This window comes from Amblyraja radiata, chromosome 15 (assembly GCF_010909765.2).
Source record: "Amblyraja radiata isolate CabotCenter1 chromosome 15, sAmbRad1.1.pri, whole genome shotgun sequence".
NCBI classification, from domain to species: domain Eukaryota; kingdom Metazoa; phylum Chordata; class Chondrichthyes; order Rajiformes; family Rajidae; genus Amblyraja; species Amblyraja radiata.
The window spans coordinates 15,816,653-15,842,287 of record NC_045970.1 but is presented as its reverse complement, the minus strand read 5'-3'; positions in this window follow the sequence as shown (position 1 = coordinate 15,842,287).

Genomic DNA, 25,635 nt, shown 5'->3' with positions numbered 1-25,635 from the left:
AGTGGAACAGGCCCTTTAAGCATGATTTCCTTTCTAAACTCCAGTCCTGTTGTAGCTCAATTATGTTTTCCAATTGTTCTGTTATAATATCTTTTATATGGATTTTATTATTTTTTCCACAATTCATGGGTTTACTGAACTATAATTCCTTATGCTTTTAGCATCCCCCATTCTTCACTAGAAATATGACATCGTTACTCTTTAAATGGTAGGGTCATCTCCAGAGCCTGAAGAATTTTGGAAGATGACCACCAATGCATACATTACATTCAAGGTCATTTCCCCAGGAACCTGGAATGTGGATTATCAGATTCTGGATTTCATTAGTTTCATTAATTTCACTCGCACTATTTCATTACTAACACTGATTTTCTTCAGTTTCTCCCTTGCTTCTTTGCTGCCTAACATATCGGGGACATTATGTGTGTTCTCCTTTGAGAAGCCAGAACCAAAATATGTGTTATATTATTCTGCCATTTGTTCATTCCTAAGTACAATTTCCTCTGTACAATTTCTGACTTTGGGGGACTTACATTTGTTTTCATTCTCCCTTTTCTCGTCACATACTTGTAGAAGCCTTTCAACCCGGTTTTTATGATGTTTTAATACTCCATTATCCTCCTTTTTAATCAATCTATTTGTCCTCTCTTTGCCAAATTCTAAATTACTCCCAGTCCTCACGCCTGCAGCTTTTTCTGGCAAATGTACATGGATCGAATATTATCTATTATCTATTATTATCCATGCCTAAGCTATGGTTAAGTATACTTTCTTGAGTCATTTTTGTGCCAGTCAAAAAATGGTAATAATCCAAACTCACGCTTTCCAAACATTATCCATTGCTAGCCCACCATCAATCCATTGATGAAGTTCCCTGATCCATCTTAACAAATTCTTCCCCAAAAATAGACACAAAATGCTGGAATATCCCAGCGGGACAGGAAGCATCTCAGGAGAGAAGGAATGGGTGACATTTCGGGTCGAGATCCTTCTTCAGACGTCTCAACCAGAAACGTCACCGATTCCTTCTGTTGCCTGTCCCGCTGAGTTACCCCAGCATTTTGTGTCTATCTACGGTATAAACCAGCATCTGCAGTTCCTTCCTACGCAATTCTTCCCCCTATCTGTCCCCTAATCGGGACGACAGATGGCACAATGGGCTAAGTGTTCGGCTGGCGACCGGAAGGTAGCCGGTTCGAATCCCGCTTGGAGTGCATACTGTCGTTGTGTCCTTGGGCAAGACACTTCACCCACCTTTGCCTGTGTGTGAATGTGTGTGAATGTGTGTGAGTGATTGGTGATGGTCGGAGGGGCCGTAGGCGCAGAATGGCAGCCACGCTTCCGTCAGTCTGCCCCAGGGCAGCTGTGGCTACAGAAGTAGCTTACCACCACCGAGTGTGACTGAGGAGTGAATGAATAATGCGATGTAAAGCGCCTTGAGTATTAGAAAGACGCTATATAAATCCTATCCATTATTATCTTTTGTTTAGATTCAAGACGAAAATCTCTAATTTTAATATTTCCTTCACCATCTTAATACAGAATTCCATTCTATTATGGTCTTTCCTATTTAAAAGAGCAGGCACAGCATGATTATTAACTATTCCTTTCTTAGTGCAAAATACGTTATTCTCGAGTGTTGGTCTAAAAAAACATTATATACACACTGCGAGAATTGCACCTCCACAGGGTTATAGCTAATTTTGTTTGACCAATCTATTTACATATCAAAGTTTCCCCTGATTTTAGTTATATCCTTGTTGCATTTGTCTTTAATTTCCTGTCTACTTCTAAACTACCCATCACCAATAGCTTCTGTCTCTTGGTATTTCTTGGAAAAATGGTAGAATCCTCCGAGATATTATGTATACCAGCTTTAACACTATTTCTCCAGGCAATCTTGTACCAAAGTTACTGTGAGTATTCGGCTAACCTACGGGGGGGGGGGGGGGGGGGGGACTGCTACCCAATACTTTATTACCAGCAAGCTAATACAGTTAGTTAGGTGCAGAATATATTTAGTCACTTGTATAAAAATACTGGACCAAGTGCAGACCCGTTGGGTCTGTTCCCCCGACGTGCGGTTGTGGTGGGGGAGGCGGCATGCAGCGTCACACGCACTAACTACCCCCCCCCCCCCCCGCACACTCGCTAATTACCCCCCTTGATATTATATTAATATTATTAATTTGCTCCCTTTACCCCATAACCACCCTATCTACTGACGCATAGCCCCCAACTTTCAGTCACATCTAGAGAGGGGGAGGGGGGGGGGGGCGGGGGTAGAGAGTGAGGGCAGAGAGAGAAGGGGCAGAGACAGAGAGAGAGGCAGAGACAGAGAGAGAGGGGCAAGAGGGAGAGGGGGGTGGAGGGGAGGAGAAGAGGGATCGTGGGTGAGAGGGGAAAGCTGGGGGAGGAGGGGAGAGAGGGAGGGGAGGAGAGAGAGAGGGGAGGGGAGGAGAGAGGGGGTGAGAGTGAGGGGGAGAGAGAGGGAGTGCTGAGAGGGGGGTGAGGGGAGGGGGGAGAGGTGGGGAGCAGGGAGGGGTAGGGAGGGGGAGGGTGGAGGGAAGAGGGTAGGGGGTGTGGAGGGGAGGCGGGTTTAGAGGAGGGAGGGTGGGGGAGGGGATGGAGGGGAGGAGGGTGAGAGAAAGAGGGGAGAGAGGGGGAGAGAGGGGGAAGAGAGAGAGAGAGAGAGAGAGAGAGGGGGAGAGAGGGGGAAGACAGGGGGGAGAGGGGGAGAGGGGGGGAGGGAGGGGTTGCTGAGTGAGGGAGAGAGAGGAGGTGCTGAGAGGGGGTTGAGGTGAGGGGAGGTGGAGAGGTGGGGAGCAGGGAGGGGGGAGGGTGGAGGGAAGGGGGTAGGGGGTGTGGAGCGGAGGGGGGTTTAGGGGAGGGAGGGTGGGGGAGGGGATGGAGGGGAGGAGGTGTAGAAAAAGAGGGGAGGAGAGGTGGGAAGAGGGGGGGAGAGAGGGGGGAGGGGGGAGAAGGGGGAGGGAAGGGGGAGGGAAGGGGGAGGGGGGGAGGAGAGGGGGGAGAGTGAGAGAGGGGGGGAAGAGAGGGGGGAGAGAGGGGGGGAGAGGAGCAGGCACAGGGGGGTAATTAATATCTCTCTGATTTTTCATCGATGGGAAAAATCCTCTGGTCCAGGAAGGCAGACGTGGGCTCTGAGCGAGGTGGCTAAAAATGACGGCCGTAGGTGGCGGCGTTCTCTTGGAAATCGCAGCACAGTGGGCCAAAAGCGGTCAAGATCAGACTTTTAGTAATATAGATAACACGAATAGATCTTAGAAACATAGAAACATAGAAAATAGGTGCAGGAGGAGACCATTTGGCTCTTCGAGGCAGCACCGCCATTCATTGCGATCATGGCTGATCGTCCCCAATCAATAACCCGAGTCTGCCTTCTCCCCATATCCCTTGAATCCACTAACCCCTAGAGCTCTATCTAACTCTCTCTTAAATACATCCAGTGACTTGGCCTCCACTGCCCTCTGTGGCTGGGAATTCCACAAATTCACAACTCTCTGGGTAAACGTTTTTTCTCACCTCAGTCTTAAATGGCTTCCCCTTTATTCTAAGACTGTGGCCCCTGGTTTTCGACTCACCCAACATTGGGAACATTTTTCCTGCATCTAGCTTGTCCAGTCCTTTTATAATTTTATATGTTTCTATAAGATTCTCCCCTCATCCTTCTAAACTCCAGTAAATACAAGCCTAGTCTTTTCAATCTTTCCTCATATGACAGTCCCGCCATCCCAGGGATCAATCTCGTGAACCTACGCTGCATTGCCTCAATCACAAGGATGTCCTTCCTCAAATTACTGTACACAATACTCCAGATGTGGTCTTACCAGTGCCCTATACAACTGCAGAAGAACCTCTTTACTCCTATACTGAAATCCTCTTGTTATGAAGATTGAAATCTTTTTACTGTTGAATTATCAGTGAGGCAGTCAAAAATATCAATTATACATATAAATTGTTATGTTAAGTAGATTGACTTTCCTTGTTAAGAATCGTTGGTTCATGCCTACTATTTTGTAAAAAACATTAAATCCACAGTTTTAAGTTATAGAAAAAAATATTACTTTTGAGGACATGATTTTGCCAGCAGTGAAGAACAATTAGCATCCGCTGTATCTCATGCTTAATAACAATTCTTTAATGGGTTTTATTTTAATGATTCTTTAATTCTTTGCCAGCAGCTAATGGGCCATGTTACTGGTCATAATTTTCTGACACTGTTGTGAAATCCTCACACAAATAAGGCTAATCTAGCAACCAGGCTCTCGATTCGCTAATTAATAATATATTCCTGGTGGGGTGGAAGTAGGGGTGGCTTAAAAGGATGTGTTGGCATGTCAATCATGTGTTTTTTGGACCAAGGAGGTAATTCCCTCATCTGCTCCAAGAGTTGCATATTGATTTTGATTTTGTAAGTTTTAAATTAATTTTTCAAAATAAATTGACGGGGACAATCATTTACTTTCACTTCATCAGTGAATGCTCACATTTATCTGTACTCTTCCAAGTCTTCCAGTTCTTGCTTTCAACCTCCGGAGTAGAACATAAAATGCTGGAGTAACTCGACGGGTCAGGCAATATCTCTGGAGCAGATGGATAGTCAATGTTTCAGGTCGTGACTCTTCTTCGGACTCACCTCAGTTATGGTCCAAACAAAGAAGTTCAGACAGTAATCAGCTTGTGGCCAGAGCTTTAAACCCTTGTTCTTAGAGTTTTTAATATCTGCCCAGAATTTCATGAAGACTTGACCATCATAATGGCCCAATAGCATTGGCACAAAAATAAAGAGGTAATTATTTCATAAGCTGTTTTCACATTGCTCTGTTATTAACTTTGCTGAAGCCCCATTTAAGAAATCATTATTAACACTACAATCCCTCCCATGTTAAAACTAGTGTTGATTGCTATCTTACAGAGTTTAACCATTATTTGTGTCAGGGACATTTTTGTGTCATAGAAGTTTGTGGAAAATGACTTTGTGGATTATTGTTAGATAATACTCTACTTTATATACAAAACAATATATTGTTACATTACATGTTATCCCAGGAGCATGAAGAAGGTCTCTGTTTTACAAACCAGCTATTAGGTTCAGCAATAAATATTTTTGTGATTACAATATACTTAGTCTCAGCCACATGAAGCACTATATTAATAGGCCCATAGAGTGTAATTCTAATCAACAGAGCAATATGAAACATAATGGCGTAATATTAGAACAACCATGTATATTGAATTATAATGAACCTAAAAGGCTTATTACTACACTAAATATGTTTATTTTTTACCACATCAAATCTTGTAAATGCTTTGTGTCAGTGCTAAATGTTAATTTTTGTTTGGAAGCACGTCTCAGCAAATAAGTTCAGTATCACTGGTTCTTACTTTTCACCCCAAACATCCTTCATGATTTTTGCCACCCCCTACAAGATGCCACCATCAGAACATATCCTTCTTGTCTCCTTTTGCAACTTTGAAAGGATTTGCTCCCTTCCTGCTCCACTCTCCCTCCACATCAGTCTCTGATGCATTTTCCTTTTTTGAGAGAAGGAGAAGCATCACCAGTCCTTTCCTCTTCCCCCTTCTCATCATCTAAAGATCCAGACAAACTTTCCAAGCAAAGCAGTGGTTCACTTGTACTGCTTCCATCCCGTAAACTGCGTCCGGTGTTGAGAATGTAGCATTGGAGAAACCAAGTGTCGGTAGGGTGATCACTTTGCAGAGCTTCAGTGGTCTCCCACTTTAATTCTCCATCCCACTTCCACTCTGGCCTCTCTGTCTGTGATGTTACAATGAGGCTCAATGCAAGCTTGGGGAACAAAAACTCAATCTCCATCTCCGCATATTACAACTTGCAGAGGGTCATTATTGAATTCTCCAACATATATTAACTCACTCTTCCTTGTATTTGTATTAGAACTGGTAATTTCTGCACTTTAATCATTCTGGCTCTGTTTTTCTTCCTTTTGTAGTCCGGCCCACTGGGCATGTCCCACAGTCATATCACAGGCAACTCATTATACAAGCAATGGAGCTTAATCTGATCTTTACTGCTATTTAATTGCAACATTAAGTCATTTGGTCTCATTCCATCTGAAAAATCCCGCTCACAACCCTTATAGGGTGTCACGGTGGAGCAGCGGTGGAGTTGTTGCCTTACAGCGCTTGCAGCGCCGGAGACCCGGGTTCGATCCTGATGAAGGGTGCTGTCTGTACAGAGTTTCTACGTTCTCCCCATGACCTGCGTGGGTTTTCTCCGAGATCTTTGATTTCCTCCCACATTCCAAAGACGTGCAGGTCTGTAGGTTAATTGGCGTGGCCGAAGTGTAAATTGTCCCTAGTGTGTGTAGGATAGTGTTAATGTGCGGGGAATGTGCTGGTCAGTGCGGACTTGGTGGGCCGAAGGGCCCCTTTCCGCACTGTATCTCTAAACTAAACTAAACTAAAATAAAGCTACGTTTCCCGGTTAAGACGAAAGGTCCTGGAAGTTAAGTATTAACCGCTTCCCGTTCCGCACATGACGCCGGATCTGCTGAGCTCTTCCTCCACTTTCAGTTTTTGTTTCAGAAAACAATCTAACCCCCCCCCCCCCCCCCCCCCCCCAACGCCAGTCTCCCCCCCCCCCCCCCCCCCCACCCGCCCCTCCCCTTCCCCAGTAAAGAAGAAACACCCAGAGAAGAAAAATACACAGAGGTGGCAACAGCCCCTGAAAAGCTTCAAGGTGATGATTTATGGATTACTTGGAATTCGGAAACAGCAGAGGAGATTAAAAAAAACTAAAGACAAAGAAAGAAAGTGGACATGTCAAACCAAAATTGTAGAATTTGCATTTAAAGAAGTCTCCATGTTATCAGTTGTGAAGTGATTTAATTACCTGGGATTTAGATGCTGCTGCTACCATAAGGGGATCAATATTTTTTCACATTGACAGTATTCAGTGGATTGCTGTGTCTTTATAATCTCACAGCCGCAGAAACTGTCTAAAAAATTCACTCCCACAAACAGTATAGATAAGGGCTTTGAAATTTCACACGGAAAACTGGATCACCACAATGCCTTTAGTAATTAAGTTATTTCTGCTCACGATGCGGAGAAAAAATTATCCGAGGCAACTTGCTATTAGTGAATTCTGTAAATTCTGTGTGAATTGGAGTAATGTAGAGGGGACATTTCTGGATGAATGTTGGAGCAGGATTCCCAGGCAGTAGAAGGCAGGCAGGAGTCAATACATGGATTTAATGGTTTACAGTCGGCTTGCTTGACTGCATACTTATTGGCTGTTTTGAGCCACTTAATATAAAGACGTGAAAACATACAGGAGCACCCAAAGAAGTATCTGCACCTGCCAGAGAAGCAGAGATATTTTAGTTTCAAAGTAAATCTACAAGCATCATACAATCAAAAGTGCACACAGCCTACTTTCTCACCAGCTCTAATTTCTCCTAGGGGAATACATCTCACAACTGATCAAGAAACAACTGATGGAGCGGTTTTGTACTGCAGAAGGTGAGGCAGAGCAGCTCAGGGTAGGACTGCACCTTACAAAAACCTGGTTTAAGCTTTCATAAGGTCATGATAGGAGTAGAATTGGGCCATTCGACCCGTCAAGCCTACTCCGCCATTCAATCTTGGCTACCTATCTCTTCCTCCCCATTCTCCCCATAACCCCTGACACCCACACTAATCAAGATATGCTTTCCCCGTAGTGTTATTCCGCATCCACACCATGTGCATCAGATATATGCACAAGAGTGAGAGCCAAGAGTGCTTAATTGTCATATGCATCAGCAACGTGTCAATGAAATCCTTACTACCAGCAGCCGTACCAACTCATTAACACAACAATGCAACAAATAAATGTATAATAAGCAGTAAATTATCAGTTTTATACTGGGCATCCAGAATATAAATAGTGAAGTAGTGCGATCTATAAAAAATGCTCAATAGTTTGTGGCTGAGGTATGGTTGTAGTTAGGGTTGTGATGAGTGGTTCAAGAGCCTGATTGTTGATAGGAAGGACATGTTCTAGATGTACCTCACAGTCATTATCATCTTCTTTGATTCATTGTCCTTGTTTTCTGCTCTTCTAAAATCCATTGATTCCCAGGAAAGGAGTCAAGAGGACTGAATCCATAAGCATGAATGCTTTGAAACAGTTTTGCCCATATTTCATGTGGGAATCCAGTGTCGGAACCTCTCCATGTTGTTGCACATATTATGTTGATTTATTTGCACCGTCTTTTGAAGGAACTTGCACACCATGGGAACTCAATTATTTCACAAGGCTAACCAAGGTGATGAATTACCAAAAATTCAACATGCATCTGATATCTACATGCATGTATTGGTTGATTTGTTTAAAATACCTGTCGCAAATAACCCTATCTTAAAAATGTTGAATAATTTATCTATCCACAGCAGCGTAACATGTCCTAGTGCTCTTCGTTTCAGGATTTCATGCAACTGCGGGTTACCTCAATGTCTCTTTGATGAACTATATCTTTTAAATATCAGTATGAAGAATGGATAGAGTGGATATAGAAAGGATATTTCCACTAGTGGGAGAATCTAGGACCAGAGGTCATAGCCTCAGAATTAAAGGACTTCCTTTAGGAAGGAAATGAAGAAGTATTTCTCTAGTCAGAGGTTGGTGAATCTGTGGAATTTGTTGCCACATAAGGTTGTGGAGGCCAAGTCAATGGATATTTTAAGGCAGAAATAGATAGATTTTTGATTGGTACAGGTGTCAGGAGAAGGCAGGAGGATGGATTTAAGAGGGAAAGATAGATCCATGATTATGTGGCGGAGTAGACAATGGGCTGAATGGCTTTATTCTGCTCCTATCACTTAAGAAATTATGAAGAAGGGTCACAACACATCTCCTATTCTCCAGAGATGCTGACTGACCCGCTGAGTTACTCCAGCATTTTGTGTCAATTTTTCGTGTAAACCAGCACCTGCAGTTCCTTCCTACACATGATATCATTTTACGTCCTGTATGAGACTGATGCCCAAGTGCAGTCTCAAGAGATTACTGCGCAGTCAGCAAACCCATTTTTTGTATTAAATGTTAGAGCAAGTCTGAGCAAATGCCTTGACAATACCGTGAAAATGGTATGGGAATTATATCTGTTGTGTGGTCAATATTTATCTTTCAATCAACCTTACGACTAATACAATGTATTTGGGCAATATCACATTGCTGTTTAGGGAACCTTGCATTACACACATTGCCCGCTGTATTCCCTACATTAAAACAATGATTACTATTCAAGCACGCTTTATTGGATGGTAAAGTGTGGCAGATTACACTGAAAGTTATGTCAAAGGTGGCACATAAATCCAATTCTCATATTTCTTATTCATTCTCGACTTATGAATGCAATCACAGGAGCACACAAAACAGAAGCAAGAGTAGTTCATCCAGCTCTTCAAAACTGCTCTGCCATTCAGTAAAATTACTGTTGTCGATCTGATGTTTATCTCATTACATTAAACCCAACTGCCTGCCATAACCTTTCACCCCATTGCTTATCAAATATCAATCTAACACTGCCTTAAAAATACTCAAAAGCTCTTTTTCCACCACCCTTTGGGAAGAGTGTTCCAATCACTCGGGAGTTTCCAAGCCAAAATGTTTTGTCTCATCTCTACCTTAAATAGGTGTCTGTGATTTACAGACAGTGGCCCTTCATTCAAGATTATTCCATTGGAGAAAACACCTTCCTCAGAACCCTTCAGTCATGTTTCAGTCAATTCCTCTCACATTCTTTTAAAACCCAGGCAGATACATGTGTAAACTAGTCAACCTTTCCTCATAAGATAACCCACCTATTCCAGGTCTTGGTCGACAATAAGAAAGGAATGGTGACAAGCCAAGTCAGTTTACAGGATGTCTGAAGAGTAAGCTGAAGCTGTTAATTTTTTTATGCACCTGTTATCGTTTAGATTATAAATCGTCAGGTTATTGTTTGTGCATATACACGCTTTCCTTGTTCTAATTATACAGGGCCCTAAACAGCGGCATTTTGTTTATTCAACTTCCTTACTGCAGCACACGGGAGTGCACATGTCATGTGTATACATAGTGCATTCACATATGTTGCTGTGGGATTAGAAGCTGATGCTAAGGAAGTCTTCATGAATTGTTACAGATGGAGATAATACATCCCGCCTCCTTGGTATGTCACTGCTGGAGTAAATGAACATTTCAGAAGTAGATGGAATACCAGTCAAGGGCATTAACCTTCTTGGGAGTTGTTGGAGTTACTGAGCTCTCTTCTTACCCCAAAACTCTTATTAATGTCCTTCTAAATTTTGTGCTGCCTGTTCGTTCTATGGGAGGTAATATTTAGTTGGGTTTATTCAGTTTAAATGTCGCCCAAATCCCTGTTGTTTCAAGTTGAACTGCTCCTGACTCAGAACGATATGCCCATAAGGCAAGCCATCAATACTTCTGGGAAACCTTCAGCAGATGGACAAAACATCCAGGTGTTCTAACATTGTCAAAGTAGCGGGAAGCATGTGTACACAAAATGCCAGAAATCATTTCCAACTGCAGTAATTGCTACTGTATTCTCCAAATCCTACAGACTGACAATTTTTTTCTGTTCTGCTTGTCACACCTGATCCTGACACCAGCTGTGCTTTGTAACTCTCAGTCTAACTTACCTTGAGTTCACCGCAAGTGTAAAAGCACAAACCTAGCTCTTCAGCGCGTCGTCAACAGAGCGCAGCGGATCACCGGGACAGAGCTACCAGCCTTGGAGGACATCTACCACACGCGGTGCCTCAGGAAGGCCCTCAGCATCCATAAGGACTCATCACACCCCTGCCACGGTCTGTTTCAACTACTTCCCTCCGGCAGACGTTACAAGGCCTTCTACGCCCGAACCTCTAGACTCAGGAACAGTTTTATCCCAAGAGCTATAGCGGCTCTGAACCGGCCCTAATGAGTGCTCCCCCCACCCACTCCCTTTGGACAGTCTCCCTCAGATGGTCACGTCAATCAATTCAGCTTGCTTATTTATGTATTGTATTTATTTACCTTTCTTGTACATCAGTGGAGCTGCATACTAAATCTCGTTGCACTGACGTGCAATGACAATAAAAGATATATTATTATTATTATTATTATTATAAATGCCTCTAGCTCTGAACATAAAATAGTTAAAAAGCGGGCAAATCATTCGAATGCTCAAGCGACCAAAGGCATTTGTAGGACCAATTCTTAGCTTGAAAATGTCTTCCACCTTATTCTCATATGTTGAAATTACAGTGAAATTCAAGTGTACAGGGGAACTGCGCACACCACCAATTCCTCTAGCCTATCCTAACATTCAATGAAATCGTGGGGGAAGTATGACCTAATTCCATAGATCCACATGGCTCACATTCCTTAAAATTCTTAGATTCTAATACAACCACTATATCACTTTGTTGGAATTTTTCATATGGCTTTTCTTAGGGGCGGGAATGGGAACTTGTCTACAATGCTGCTTGCAAATGGTTGGAATTACATTTGATTTCTCTGTGGAATTCAAAGGAATAGGTGACGTATCGGGCCAAGACCCTTCTTTTGACTGAGAGACCGTTCTTCCTCAGTCTGAAGAAGGGTCTCAAGATGCTACAGGATGTTGGTCTGTTCCGCTGAGTTGCTCCGGCTTTTCGTGTCTATCTTCGGTTTAAACCAGCATCTGCAGTTCCTTCCTGCACGGTTTCACCAGGCATTGAATAACTCTTGCATTGGCATCACCACTGAATTACAACAAGTTGTTCATTGCACATCACTATCCTCGTTTGGAAGTCTATGACAACATTACATTGAGAAGTCTTTGTCAGTGAAATAAATGAAATTAGAGGAATGTAATGTTGGAGCTTTAACATTTTTTTGCAGAAAACATTTTCTTAAGGGAGTATTCACAATTTTGCTGGATTACCAATTTACTTTCTCAAACTGTAATATTAAAACATAATTTCAAAATACCATTTCAACTGGCTTTTAAGATGAAAAGGTTAATACTGAAATATCAGACTTATTATCTTTCTACTTTGTGAGTGTACTCCAAGGGGACCTTCCAGCCATCTACAGTATCTATTTGTTCAAGAGCATTAAGACTCCTGACTGGGTTGTAAGTTGTCAGAGTGTTTGAAAGGATTAGTTTCTACATTAGTCTCGTGCAGTCTCTCCTGAGGCTCCACTGATCTCTTGTTGAAGTTGTAGTCGGACATCATGTTAACCCCTATGGAATTCTGAGGTCTGTGTTGAACAAAACATGCTTTTAAAACTGCTATTTATTTATGATGATTCTAATTGTTTTTGGTGGAAGGATAAAGGTACTTACAAGTTAGGAATATACGAACAGAAGCAAACCGTTCAGTAGGTAATAATAATAATAATACATTTTATTTGCGGGCGCCTTTCAAAGTCTCAAGGACACCTTACAGAAATTAACAGAAGAGAAAAAACATATAGTCGGAATAAAATAAATAATAAGGACATCACCAGTACACAAATTAAAAACAGAAATCGCTCCAAAGACAAAAAATCAAAAAACACAATGTGAAGAGAGAGCAGCGGCAGCTAAAGCGCGCCAGCGTCCACTCTCCCTTCCGACAGCCATCTTGGACACAGACTAACATATTAACTTACACACAACAAAAAAATCATCCCCCCACAGTGGATACCACTGTGGGGGAAGGCACAATGTCCAGTCCCTATCCCCAGCATCCTCTGCCATTCATCCTGGTCATGAATAATCCACACTTATGATAAGATACGATACAATAGAACTTTATTCGTCCCAGGAGGGAAATTGATCTGCCAACCGTCATAAAAACACAAAATACATGAAACATGAAATTAAAATGATGAGTGGAAAGGATTGGGGATGTGCAAAGATTGGGGAAAGGGGGGAGGTCAGTCTCAGTCTCTGAGCCTCTAAATGAGCCTCTGTGTATTCAATAGTTTTCGTATGTAGTTTGACTGTGCATCTTGATCTAAATAATTGTACCAATAAGCTAAACATTGGCATTTGTGTAAATCTCTGTCTGAATCATTTAACACCTAATCAGAAAGTCATTAAATCCGTGGAGATGAAATGTGCCCCATGTCTGCCTCTATTTATTTGGCAGGTAAAAAGAAAACGTAAGCAAAATGCATTTGTTTTTAATCACTAAAGGATATTTTAGTTGTAAGCAATACAAGTGAAATACTTTTGAATACTCAAAGATTTAAAATTAATTACTTCTAATGTTGTTTTTACAAAGCTGAAATTCAGATAAAAGAGGAAGCGCCTAAAGATGAGAGATGTAAAACATTGTTGTTTCACAGTTCTCCTAATAAGTAATTAAATATGACAGCAATGAAAGATTTCATGAGAACCTAAAGTGCTGAAAATACAGTATAAGAGAGGATGAGGCAGAGTACTGGAGATGATGGTGCAAAGGGATATTCAAGTTCAAGTTCGTGAGTTTATTGTCATGTGTCCCTGTATAGGACAATGAAATTCTTGCTTTGCTTCAGCACACAGAAAATAGTAGGCATTTACTACAAAACAGATAAATGTGTCCATATACCATGATATAAATATATATACACATGAATAAATAAACTGCAAATAAAGTGCAAATAACAGAAGGTGGTTGTTAATAATCAGAGTTTTGTCCGAGCCAGGTTTAATAGCCTGATGGCTGAGGGGATATTAATCCAGTCGATACAGGGAGAGCTGGTTCCATCATTGTTTTTGGGATCAACCTCATTTAACCAGAGAGATTGGGAGGGTTAAGAAATATTTCTGATATTAGGCAGCAGAAATTTTCACACTGTGTTATAGAAATAAGTAGCCATTAGAAGGTCCAATATTAATAATATGAATTTTTTTAAATGGCACGGAAGGTTGAACAAACCAGTGGAACGAATGGTAATAAATGCTGCCCAGACAGCAGTTTGGAACATGCAGGTATCACTTTACTGAATTATTATTTCTTAATGTCTCTAATTCTATAGTCAATCACCAGAGATAAGCAGCTTAACTGAAAGAGGCTGTTCTTCTACATTTAACACAATGAGGAACTGAGATTCTACAGTATCTATGTCACAAACAATCATGGCAACAGACTCTCAAGTAAAGTTGTTGATTAACTACCAGGGCAGTGGTGTGCAAATTAATGCATCTGCAGACCATTTGACAAAAAGCCAAGGTACTTACTCATGCAAGTGCAGCTGTTGATAGAAAGCACTGTTAAATTGAAAACCTATTCTGGTGAAGATCCACAGGCAAGTGGGAATACAATACGTGCAGTACAGTTAGTACTGCGGCCCGTTATTGTAACAAATGATGAAGACAGCTTGAATGGTGAAGCCATGTTTGCAACAACTTAAGTTGGATTGTAAAAATGTTTCTTTCAACACTGAAATTTTGAAGTCACATTTGGTTAATTGGTAAAAATATGTAATGATATGTTTGAAGGTAACTCCACTGGCTCAACAGAATTTAATATGCACAACTTCATTACATTGATTGCAAAAGAGTACAACGTTTGTACATTGAACGCATAAAAGCTCAGATCAGATATGTCTTCAATATTATTTGAAAATAATGCACCACCTACTTCAGGTGCTCGGGATCTGAAAGTAAAAACAAAATAAAATGCTGGAATGCTCAGCAGGTTTGGCAGAATTTGTAGCTAATGTTTTGGACCTTGAACCCTTCTTCCGAATAGGGAAAGAGAGAAAAGAAGTTAGTGTATGTAGCAGAGAAGATGATGGAGGCAAATAGGTGAAACAAACGGGATATCTGCAGTTCCTTGTGTCAATAGACAATAGACAATAGGTGCAGGAGTAAGCCATTTGCCCCTTTGAGCCAGCACCGCCATTCAATGTGATCATGGCTGATCAACCCCAATCAGTAGCCCATTCCTGCCTTCTCCCCATATCCCCTGACTCTTCTATTTTTAAGAGCCCTATCCAGCTCTCTCTTGAAAGCATCCAAAGAACCTGCATCCACCACCCTCTGAGGCAGAGAATTCCACAGACTCACCACTCTCTGTGAGAAAAAGTGTTTCCTCATCTCAGTTCTAAATGGCTTACTCCTTATTCTTAAATTGGCCCCTGGTTCTGGACTCCTCTAACATCGGGAACATGTTTCCTGCCTCTCAGCAGGTTTGGCAGAATTTGGTCTCCATCCATGATAGAGTGAGGGTGGACATGGTAGATTAGGGGTGGCTAAAATCATTTTAAAACATTATTTATCTGTGTAATGCATTGCGAATGATCAGGCCATATTCAGCAGGTGAGATTTTATATAAAAAAAGATCTATTAAGTGATCTTCAATGATTGTTGCAGGCATGAGGTGAGGTGTTGTTTCTCAAGCTTACGTTGGGCCTCAATGTAACAGTGCATAAGGTCGACAGTCAGGAACGGCAGAGGAGGAGTGGGATGGAGAATTGAAAAACTGGAAGCTTGCTATCTGAACACTGGTGTTCCACAAGTCCGTCTGGTTTCTGCAATGTAGAGGAGGCCACATTGTGAGCACTGAATGCAGTACACTAGATTGGAAGAAGCACAAGTGAATTGCTGCTTCACCTGGAAAGATTATTGGATGGTACATTGCACTCTCAGTGCAGCCATATTCTCACCCCTCTACAACTGTAACAGTATTTCTCTATTTCTGAACACCAATTCCCTTTGTAACACTGGCCAAAATGCCATTTGCTTTCCTAACTACTTACTGCACCTGTATGTTAACCTTTTGTGTTTTATCTGCTCATTTGCAATCTCTCTCCACCTAGACATTAATATGTCTTCTGGTTCTTCCTATCACAGTGCACACTTACCTACGTTATTTCAGAGGATCTGCAGGATATTTAGGAAAAAAAATTCTCCTGATGCTAAAAAAGATATTACAGGTTCAGTAAACTCTGTTTGTCTATGTATTTGTGGCAAACAACATCTTTAACCCTTGATTTGACTCTTCAGTTGGAATTCCAAGGCGCCTTCCTCATCCCGCAGTGATAAGTTTAATTTAGTTTTTTAGTTCAGAGATACAGCGCGGAAACAGGCCCTTTGGACCACCGAGTCCGCACCGACCAGTGACCCCCACACATTAACACTATCCCACACATGTACTAGGGACAATTTTCACTTATAGCAAGCCAATTAAACTACTTTTTTGGAGTGTGGGAGGAAACCAAAGGCCTCAAAGAAAACCCATGCAGCCAAGGGGAGAATGTACAAACTCTGTACAGACAGAACTCGTAGTCAGGATCGAACCAGGCTGCAAGTGCTGCATGCGGCAACAACTCTACCGCTGCGCCACTGTGCCTCCCTTAGTAGTCCCTACAAACTGCAATGATTTGTTTCAAAGCAAGCAAGGGCAGAGACTGAGTGGATTCCAAGCCCAGAGAAGGAGATTGTGGCAAATCTGTCTCAGGCTACCTCCGTCCTTTCAGACTCCTATTACCTGCAGCAGCCTTTAATCTCCCAGCTCAACTGAGCATCCTTCACAACTATTGCAGCCGAGTGATCTGGAACAACTTCTTGCTATGATGAGTTTTAATGGTGATATGAACCTTGAAGAGTTGGAGCCCTGACATTCATTATCCTAGGTTTAAGTCCACAGTGTGCAACAATCATTTACTAACAAGTGTCTAATGTTTAGTAATATACCAAAAATATTCTACTCATACACTTCCATGTGGATGGCGATTAGGAAATAGGTGCTAGCGTAATTAGGATAAACAGTTGTTGTTAATTCCAACGCCCTAAATTGTTTGGATGTTTAAGGTGAGAGAATTCATAGCCCCTAAGGCCACCTACACTCATTTGAGTATAGGAGCAGGGAGGTTCTACTGCAGTTGTACAGGGTCCTGGTGAGACCACACCTGGAGTATTGCATACAGTTTTGGTCTCCTAATCTGAAGACGGACATTCTTGCCATAGAGGGAGTACAGAGAAGGTTCACCAGACTGATTCCTGGGATGTCAGGACTTTCATATGAAGAAAGACTGGATAGACTTGGTTTGTACTCGCTAGAATTTAGAAGATTGAGGGGGGATCTTATAGAAACTTACAAAATTTTTAAGGGGTTGGACAGGCTAGATGCAGGAAGATTGTTCCCGATGTTGGGGAAGTCCAGAACAAGGGGTCACAGTTTAAGGATAAGGGGGAAATCTTTTAGGACCGAGATGAGGAAAACATTTTTCACACAGAGAGTGGTGAATCCCTGGAATTCTCTGCCACAGAAGGTAGTTGAGGCCAGTTCATTGGCTATATTTAAGAGGGAGTTAGATGTGGCCCTTGTGGTTAAAGGGATCAGGGGGTATGGAGAGAAGGCAGGTACAGGATACTGAGTTGGATGATCAGCCATGATCATATTGAATGGCGGTGCAGGCTCGAAGGGCCGAATGACCTACTCCTGCACCTATTTTCTATGTTTCTATGTGTAGATGGTTTATGCATGCAACCTATAATGTAGCTACCTCAATACCACTAACCATGCCCAGTCATCTCAGTATAACTGTGATATCTTCCCCTTGCTCCTCCCTTGGTTCCAGTACGCCTGAAGACTAGATGCAGTCAGTACTGGGACGTGTTTGACATGTGCCTTTATTAAAGACTCAGTGTGTCAGACACGGGAACCTTTACATGGTGTCAGTAAGTTAAAAGCGCGCCTCCTGTTTATTGGGTTTTATTTGCTCCTAGTTTTACTAGTGTTTAATCCCCTATTTACCATGGCATTCTCGTTCCGCAAGCCCTCTCCCCTTGTCTTTGACGCTGACATTGCGGAGCGATGGGCTACTTTCGTGATGGACTACAACCACTTCATCAACATCGTGCACCGAAACGACCCTGATGCGGTCAAAGCCTCACTCCTGCTGAACCTTGCCGGTCCCGATGCTATGAAACGAGCTCAGGCTTTCACTTACAATCCAGCGGTCCTGGATGACAACGACCAGGTCGTCGAGCCGGCGGAATCCGCCAACGACCCGGTATGTCTCTTACGCAAGTTTGCGGAGATTTGTGACTTGCCCTCCAACCGTATATTGGAGCGGGCTAGATTCTTTACAAGGAAACAGAAGCCTGATGAACCTGTTGAATGTTTTATCGCTGACCTGCGCTACCTTGCTCAGCGGTGCCGTTTCGAGAACATGCGTGATCAGCTCACCAGAGATATTTTGGTTACCGGCATGCTAGATCAGAAGCTACGAGCGGAGCTGCTGCGAAGACCGGATCTCACCCTGACTGAGGCTATGCATGCATGCCGAATAGCTGAGGTGGTTGCCCCGCTACATGGGCAGAGGGGATCTGACAATCGGGCTATTAATCTGACTGGTGTTGCTATGCCCCGTCGCAAGCAAGACAACGTTCGCCCTGCACCACGGCTGACTTATGCCGCTTGGGTCCCGCTTGTCAAGAAGTGCCCCAACTGCAATTATGTCCGCTCTATGCAGTCGCAGTGCCCAGCATTTGGTAAAGCTTGTAATTTCTGTAAGAAGATGAACCATTTCTCAGCTGCCTGTCGCTCCCGTGGGAACGTTTCTCCAGCTTCCAGACAAGTTTTAAACAACCTTCAACAAGTTGATAACGAATTCGGTTCCCAGTCTTCTGTCGACACTGCCCTCGACTCTGAGCCCAGTATTTCCATGGGAGATGCCAGTGTTTATTCTCTCCTTCATAATCAATCTCGCCTCCCCGATCCTTCTGTGCTTGTCACTGTCAACAACAAGTCCTTCACTGCTAAGCTGGACACAGGGGCGAAAGTGAATGTTATGTCAACATCCCTGTTCAGGAAGTTAATAAATAATGAGCTGTTAACTGCTGATCGCTCCATATTGTGTGCTTATGGGGGAGAGAAGCTAAAACCTGTGGGGAGGGCCACCTTCCACTGTGTGCTGAAGAAATTTTCGCGTGACCTGTCGTTTTTCATTCTTGACTGTGACTGTGTGACTCTGTTGAGCAATCAGGCGTGTCAGGATCTCGGGCTGGTGTCCTTTGACCGTATTGTCCACGAAGTGCGGGTGATGTTGAATCCACTCTCCGAGTACCCTGACCTATTCGATGATGTTCTGGGTAAGCTGCCCCTTGTATATAAGATCGCAACTGACCCGTCGGTTGTACCAGTGGTCCGTACTCCACACAGGGTGTCGTTTGCCATGAAGGGCAAGGTCGAAGCAATGCTTAAGAACATGGTTGACATGCGAGTGCTTGAAGCTGTCAGCGAACCCACCGAGTGGGTCTCCACCATGGTTGCCACCATGAAGAATGGTAATAGCGAGATACGGGTGTGCATCAACCCCAAAGACTTAAATCTGGCAAGAAGGCGTCCTCATTACCCCATGAGGACTGTAGAAGATGTTGCTGCCCAGGTCGGTCAGGCCACGGTGTTCTCTGTCCTTGATGCCAGGAGCTCATTCTGGCAAATACCTCTAGACAAACACTCCTCAGACTTAACCACGTTTGGCACCCCCTTCGGAAGATTCAAATTTTTGCGGATGCCGTTCGGCATCAACTCTGCTAGCGAAGTGTTTCAACGCTCCATGGAGCAACTGTTTGCTGGCCTGCCGTGTGCCATTATCGTGGATGACATCCTGGTTTATGGGAAAGATGCTGCTGAGCGCGACCACAACCTCCGACGGATTCTAGACCGCGCTCGCCAGATCAACTTAAAACTTAACCCGTCAAAGTGCAAGTTCCGTGTAGCTGAAGTACCCTATGTTGGCCACATCTTCACAGCCCACGGGCTGAAACCTGATCCGCAGAAGACCAACGCTATCTCCAAGCTGCCTGCCCCGACCGACGTGACCAGCCTGCAGTGATTCCTGGGCATGGTCAACTACTTGGGCAAGTTCATCCCCGACCTCAGCGAGTTGAGCGCACCCCTGAGGCAACTGACGAAAAAAGACATTGCCTGGTCCTGGTTTCCCCAACACCAGCAGGCTTTCGACCGTCTCAAAACAAAGCTGATTAGCACACTAGACTAGATGCAGTCAGTACTGGGACGTGTTTGACGTGTGCCCCAAATTAAAGACTCAGTAAAGTTACAGTGTGTCAGACTGGACTCCTTTACACTATGTTTCTATCTCCTTTTTCTCTAATATCGCTTTCTCACGGGGCGACTTGATGCAAGATGTAACCAGAGTGAAGTGGTCGTGGTCTAGCACGATAGCACACGATATAACGGGGGGGGGTAGATAAAGAGTTCCCATGGTACTCGGCATTTCTGTTATTTGTGCGAGTGACTTGTCCGTCTCCCGAGCTTTCCCGTTAAATCTTGAATGAACATTGTGAACTGTGAAGTGTAGTTAAATCATCACGTGGCACAAATGATGTCACTTTTTTTTTTCACACACTATAAATATCCTCCCTTGGTTGAATTGGCTCATTTGGAGACATGCCTGTACTAATGCCATGACTTTACTGCAGGAAGATGCCACATTACTTAGGAGAGAGGGGGAGAGAGAGGCACAGAGGCAGTGTGATGTACTTCGGGGTGACTGGCGGAAGAGAAAGAGCGCACATGACCTTGGTCTATCTGTGTGTGTGGGAGCGAAGAGAGACTAAGCAGAATACATCGGTCTTATTGTGTGTGGGGGGAGAAAGAGAGAGGTGGGGGAAGGGGAGAAAGAGAGAGGTGGGGGTGGGGGAGGGGGAGAAAGAGAGAGGTGGGGGAGGGGGAGATAGAGAGATGGGGGAGGGGGAGAAAGAGAGAGGTGGGGAGGGGGAGAAAGAGAGATGGGGGAGGGGGGAGAAAGAGAGAGGTGGGGAGGGGGAGAAAGAGAGGGGTGGGGGAGGGGGAGAAAGAGAGAGGTGGGGAGGGGGAGAAAGAGAGGGGTGGGGGAGGGGGAGAAAGAGAGATGGGGGAGGGGGAGAAAGAGAGAGGTGGGGAGGGGGAGAAAGAGAGATGGGGGAGGGGGAGAAAGAGAGAGGTGGGGAGGGGGAGAAAGAGAGGGGTGGGGGAGGGGGAGAAAGAGAGAGGTGGGGAGGGGGAGAAAGAGAGGGGTGGGGGGGGAGAGAGAGAAATGAGGGGAGACGTATATACACACACAAAGCAGAGTTTTACTGTGTATGTGGGAGACACAGATGGACTGAGCACAGTACCTCGGTCTTACTGTGTGTGGGAGAGGGGGAGAAAGAGGCGTACACTCACAGAGGCAGAGTCTCTCAGCCTGTGTGAGAGGGAGGGAGGGAGAGAGAGAGAGGCACACACAAGGTGGATGTGAAATCTCACCTGCCTGTTTCAGTGACAGACACCCGCCGCCAGTAAATGAAGACACCCCCATCTGTCTCCCCCTCCTCTCCCTCGACTCCCCCACCTTTCCCTCCCAACTCCAGTCCCGTCCCGACCCCCTGGGAAACTGAAGGGAGCAACAATCAACTGCTGCCTGCCCGCTGAGTGTGATCCCAAGAGGGAACCATCGTTGCAAACCTTGGACTGGTTAACCAACATTTACTGCATGGGGGAGGGGGGGGGGGGGACAGGAGGGGGTGGGTGGGGGAGAGAGAGAGAGTGTAAGTTACCTAAAATTAAATAATTCAATGTTCATAGTGAACACAGACACAAAATGTTGGAGTAACTCAATGGGTCAGGCAACATATCTGGAGAAAATGAACAGGTGGCGGTTGTGTCTATCTTCCGCAGTTCCTTCCTGCACAATGGATCTCAGTGTCAAGTCTCTGACTCCCGTTGGCAGGCCATTCGGCCCACAGCCCGCCCAGCGATGACTAACCCATGTCACAGGGGGATGGTGTGAAGGCGGAGTTAGACAGAGCTTGATTAATGTTACGGTTGGGGAATGGGCCATAATATGGCCAGGGAAACGCTGTTATTCGTGACGCCCCCTCCGCCCTTTCCCAGCTGTTCTCAATCGCACCCCTGGCCACACAAAAATTTATACTTTAAGAAGGAATACACGGAACATTTAAACTCAGAACGCTTCTAACAGAGTGAGCCATGTGAGCACTTTGATCATTCTCCCTGTATTTGCATTTGACAAAATAGTCGGAAAAAAATGTTTAAAAGTGTTCATACCTTTTGCTATGCCTAATTGGCCCTTACCTCTGCGAAAATAGTCTGATATTCGTAGGTGAAATGTCACCAACAATAATTGATTCTATTATTAATTGACTAATCATTGACTCTATTAGTGGAAAGATGCAATTCTGATCTAATATTATCAGTGCCTCTGTCTTTGGAAGCAACACCAGCAATTTATTAAATCTGACTAAATGCGGCACAGTGGTAGAGTTGCTGCCTCACAGCCCCAGAGACCGAGGTTCGATCCTGACCATGGGTGCACCGGTTTCCTCTTACACTCCAGAGATTACAGGTTTGTAAGTTAATCGGCTTCGGTAACATTGTAAAATTGTCCCTGGAGTGTATAAGAATAGGTGGTCGGCGCGGACTCGGTGGGCCGAAGGGCCTGTTTCCGCGCTATATCTCTAAAATCTGAAGTTAGGTAATGTCTAAAGGAACTGCAGATGCTGGTTAATACGCACAAAAGGACACAAAATGTTGGTGTAACTCAGCAGGTAAGTCAGATCTGGGAAGAAAAACATAAAAAGCTGGAGTAAGTCAGCGGGTCAGGCAGCATCTCTGGAGAAAAAGAATAGGTGGCGATTCGAATCGTAACCCTTCTTCAGACATCCTAATCGGAATTGAGTCTGAAGATGTGTCTCGTCCCGAAACATCACCTATTTTTCTCCAGAGATGCTGCTTGACTCGCTGAGTTACTCCAGCTTTTTGTGTCTGTCTTCGGTTTAAACCAGCATGTGCCGTTCACTCCTTTACACGGGTCTCTGGAGAATATTGATTGGTAGCATTCCGGATCCTGCTTCGGAAAGGCATCGATCGCTAGTCGGCGAGGACTCCGAGCTGTATCTCTCAAAGAAGTACATGTGAAAAATTTCTCACGGACCATAAAAAAGCGGGACCTTTCAGTAAAGTCCCTTTTAAAGATTATAGTTATTTTCTTGAATCTTATTAACATAACTCATGAATAAGTTGATGTCCATATGCGGATGCAAATCTTTATTTTTTAAATTCAATCCCACAGAAGACAATTTTTACTCACCTTCTGTCCCCTCTGTCCAGCTTCCGGGTTCACCGTTCGCAGTAGTTCCCACGGTAAACGCAAGAGTTAATACGGATATCGCACTGGCCACTACGTTCATATAAAGTTGCAATCTTCAACCACAAGTGTACAAGTCACTCTTGGAGAAATTCAAGCTTGTTTGAATTTTCTCCCGAGTCACCAAGTTACACGAGTACCTGCCGTTAGCGCCACGGTGGTCCACGGTGGTCAACGAATGCCGTACGGTTATCGCAAGAGGTTCCCACGATGTTAAACTCCGGTTAACTCTTGCGTCAAGTCGCCCCGTGAGAAAGCGCTTTAAGACTCAAAGTGCTGGAATAACTCGGCAGACCTATCAGCAACTCTGGAGGACAGGGGTAGGGGACATTTTGGATAGGGACACTTCCTCAGACTGATTAGATTTTCAACCAACTGAATCAAGTCTTAAATGTATGTACTCTGGAAACATCACCTATCCTCGAGATTCAAGATTCAAGATAGATTTAATTGCCACATGTGCCAGATGGCACAGTGAAATGTAATTCCCATACAGCCATACAATAAAAATAAAGAACACAACACACTATAGAATTTGACATAAAACATCCCCACACAGCAGAATCAGAGTTTCCCACTGTGTGGGAAGGCACCAAAGTCAGTCTCTTCCTCCACTGTTCCCCATGGTCAGAGCCTCCCCAAGCCCTCCGCAGTTGCAGCTACGGGCGGCCCGATGTCCAGGACCGCTTGCTGGGGTGATACATGTCCGACGCCGGGGCTGCGGGACGTCCTCAACAGCGTGGACACAGAGTCGGCCCCCTCCTACCGGAGTCGGCGGCTTCCAAAGTCCGCAGGCTGCGCCGGGTGGAGACCTGCTGCTGGCGACCCTCTGCAAGGCGCCCCAGGACTCCACGATGTTGTTCAGCGCCGCCCGCGTTGGAAGCTCTCCGCACCAGAGCTCCACGATGTTGGAGCAGCGGCCCAACGATCCGGAGCTCTAAACGGAGACCCAGGTAGGCATCGCCCGCTCCGCGGTGACTCCAGCGCTGCGTCGCCGCTGTAGCAGCCCCGGTCCGGTTCCCGGTCCCCGGCAGGAAAGGCCACTCCGATCCAGCTGGTAGGCCGCGAGGTGGGGGGGCGAGGACGCGACTCGGAGAAATAGTCGCGTCCCCGCCAGGAAGAGACTGGGAAACGGTTTCCCCCTTACCCTGCCCCCCTCCCCCACATAGAAAAGTTAAAGTTCCCCCCCAAAACAGACTTTGGACTAACTGAAAATTAAAAAAAAGCTAGAAATGACAGACAGGCTGTAGGTAGAGGCTGCTGCCAGTGCAGCGCCCCTAGGGGATTGTTCTCCTGAGATGCTGCCTGACCCACTGAATTGCTCCAACACTTCGATTCCTTTTTTGTAAACCAGCATCTGCAGTCCCTTGTTTCTCCGCTTTAATGGCAACGTGCATCATCTATTTCCTGTAAATATTAAAGCTTAAATAAAATGAATGAATTCTCCCTGCATTATTCTTTATGTCACAGCATGCCAACAGAATAAGATGCTGTCGAGCAATAGTATGCAATAGGATGCAATGATACGGGTGTCAGGGGTTATGGAGAGAAAGCAGGAGAATGGGGTTAGGAGGGAGAGATAGATCAGCCATGATTGAATGGTGGAGTAGACTTGATGGGTTGAATGGCCTAATTCTGCTCCTAACATTTATGTCCTTAGGAATTTAGAGCATTATTCATGTAACAATGGATAGTTTATTCTGACTATATAGAATTAAAGAAGAGCACAAGAGTACACCTGATAAAATGCAGGCCTAAGACGTAATGATTTAAGGTTTCTGTTAAATCCTAGACAGCTTGTAAATGTCTGGTTATACTTGAGCAAGTACAGATGGTCTTCAGGACATTGCGGTGGAGAATCAACCTAAGGGAATGATATGCAATGTCACAAATCATCAACTACTCATATGGTCAGAGCTCCAATAGGAGGGAAATATATTCATCCACTTGCTTACACCAGCCACTCTTCCATTAGCTTGCAATCCAAAAAACAAAGAATGGGAGCAGGAGTTCAGACATGGTTTTAAAACCAATCTATTGTTTGAATTCTTGACACCAGCACTGCAAATTGGGCTTTGTTTTACATCATCCGTTTTCCATGTTATCAGAAGCAGTTTCTTTGCCATCAGTTCTCCTGAATCAAGTCTCACATGTACAGTAAGTGCCGAAGGTAGACACAGAATGCTGATGTAACTCAGCAGGTCAGGCAGCATATTTGGAGAAAAAGGATGGGTGACTTTTCCCAATGTTTAAGAAGGAACTGCAGATGCTGGAAAATCGAAGGTAGACAAAAATGCTAGAGAAACTCAGTGGGTGAGGCGGCATCTATGGATCAAAGGAAATAGGCAATGTGTTTCGGCCTGAAACGTCGCCTATTTTCGTCGCTCCATAGATGCTGCCTCACCCGCTGAGCTTATCCAGCATTTTTGTCTACGGTGACTTTTCTCAGACCCTGTTTGCTCCACTGCAAAATCTCCTCAAGG